Raw genomic sequence first — 2,565 nt, 5'->3', positions numbered from 1 at the left:
TATGCTATTTCAATACAAATACACACATACACACACATACACACACACACACATATATATATTAGGCACAGACATGGCTCTCTGGTAAGAAGCTTCCTTCCCAACAATATGGTTCTGGTTTCAGTTCCACTGCATGTTACCTTGGGCAAGTGTCTTCTACTATAGCCCCAGGCCAGCCAAAACCTTGTGAGTAGATTTGGTAGACTGAAATTGAAAGAAACCTGCCGTGTGTGTGTGTGTTTATCTTTGTGTGTGAGTCTTTGTGTCTGTGTTTGTCTCACCATCACCACTTAATAACTGGTGTCGGGGGTTCTTACATCCCTGTAGCATAACAGTTCAGCAGTAGAGACCAACAGAATAAGTACTAGGCTTAAAACATAAGTCCTGGAGTTGATTTGTTTGACTAAAACCCTTCAAGGTGGTGTTCCAGCATGGCCACAGTCAAATGACTGAAACAAATAAAAGAATAAGAGCATAAATACTTAGCATGACCACAGTCTAATGAAAAAAGTGGTGTGTGTGTGTGTGTGTATATATATATGTATTTTAACGATGCTTCCCGCCCTAACTCTTCGAAATGCCAGTGTTTTAATGGTGGCAGCTGATGAAGGAAATGTTCTCTATGTGGCCTGTGGGTTTTTTGTACCTTGTTTATCATTTTGTCCATGTTTTTTTGCAACGTCATGTACCCAGATATGCATCTATATATACATGTAGATGAAGATATGTACATACATGTACATATATATGCATATACTCATATGTTATTTATATATATATATATATATATATATATATATATATGAGATGATTCAAAGATTGCTTTAGCATTAATATAAACCAGCTAACAACCAAGATCAGATGAGTTTAATTTAGCTTTTTAATGTACATTTCATTCCACATGCTATTCTTCCCTCACACCAACAACTTACTCAACCACCCACCTCCCCCACTACATTCATTACTTTTGCCCTTCCACTCCCATCGACTGCCATGCCTCAGGGATTCTAGGATAGCTGGTTCACTGCCCAACCATTCATACTGCCATTCATTGAGATATTGTCACATTGTTGAACTAGTTATGTCCACACAGTTGGACGAAATTATCATATTGTGCCATTTTTTTGAACAATGATTATTTTCGCAAGTTTGAAAAATGATATTTTTCTAAATTATATAGATTAATCTGTGTGTGTGTGTGTGTGTGCATACAACTTTGTCACTCACTGCTTGACAAAAGCTGTTGGCTTGTTTACATTACTTCGACTTGGTTGATCAACAATAAGAGAAAGACAGGAAAAAATCCAGACGTCAAAGAAGCACTGTAGTTGATTTCATCAAGTGAAACCTTCTATGCAGGGCCATGATAGTAGTTAGAAACAAAAACAAGTATTAGAAATATATTGAAATAAAATTGTAACACATTAAATATAGAAATTTTATGTATCTTCTAAATACTGAAGAGACATCTGAATAACACTTGAGAACTTGGGACATACATACATACATACATACATACATACATACATACACACATACACACACACACATACACACACATACATACATACATACATACATACATACATACATACATACATACATACATACAGAGTGCAGTGAATATATTGTTGTCTAAATTACACAAAAATCAAAATAACACTGACATTTCATTTTAACAGATATATTCACCAAAATTATATAAAAAACATTTTGAAATTTTAAAAAGTAAATTTTTTGAATAAAATCACCATTGGCTTCAACCACGGCCTTCAGATGAATTCAGAATCTCCTGCAACTCTTCTGGATGGTCTCCTTGTTTAAGTTGGTGAATGTTGCCATGATCCTTACCTTCAGTTCATCTTTGGTGTCACAAGGAGTTTTGTTGGTCTCTCACTCAACTGCATTCCACACACAATAATCAAGAGGGTTGCAGTCTGAGGAGTTAGGTGGTCACATGTTAGGGATGATGTGGTCACAGAAATTGCCTGACAGCCATGACTGGGTTCTCCTGCTTGTGTGGGATGGTGCAGAGTCTTATTGCCAGACGTAAGGTGTTTTTAACAGCCACCCTCTTGACCCAGAGCAGTACTACCTCCTCCAGGCACTTAATGTAGGCCTCTGTGTTGAGTCTGAGGCCATGTGGGAAGATAAATGGAGGCATAACATCACCATCACTAGTGATCACTTCAAAACCATGATGTTGACTTGGTGTTTGATGTTTATCACTCTCGCTCCATGTTTTGAGGACATGGCAAGCTGATGGTTGTTATGTGTGTTCACCATCTGTTCATATTGGAGCTTCCAGCATGAATGCCAAGCAGTACAGCATGCCATTTCCAAATTTCTGGCAGAGTGAATTGTGTCATGGTGGTGCTTTTCTCACAGACGATGCCCAACTGACCCTACTATACTGTGTAGTCGACAAAATCAAAAACAAACAATGTGCATGTGCAACATTGAAAATATAAAATGGCAACAATTTACCCTTCACACCCTGTCTATACACACACACACACACACGTGTGTATGTATGTATATGTGTGTATATATACATATATGTAT

Source organism: Octopus bimaculoides, chromosome 1, assembly GCF_001194135.2.
Source record: "Octopus bimaculoides isolate UCB-OBI-ISO-001 chromosome 1, ASM119413v2, whole genome shotgun sequence".
NCBI classification, from domain to species: domain Eukaryota; kingdom Metazoa; phylum Mollusca; class Cephalopoda; order Octopoda; family Octopodidae; genus Octopus; species Octopus bimaculoides.
The sequence above is the reverse complement of the archived record's forward strand: the minus strand, read 5'-3'. Positions refer to the sequence as shown.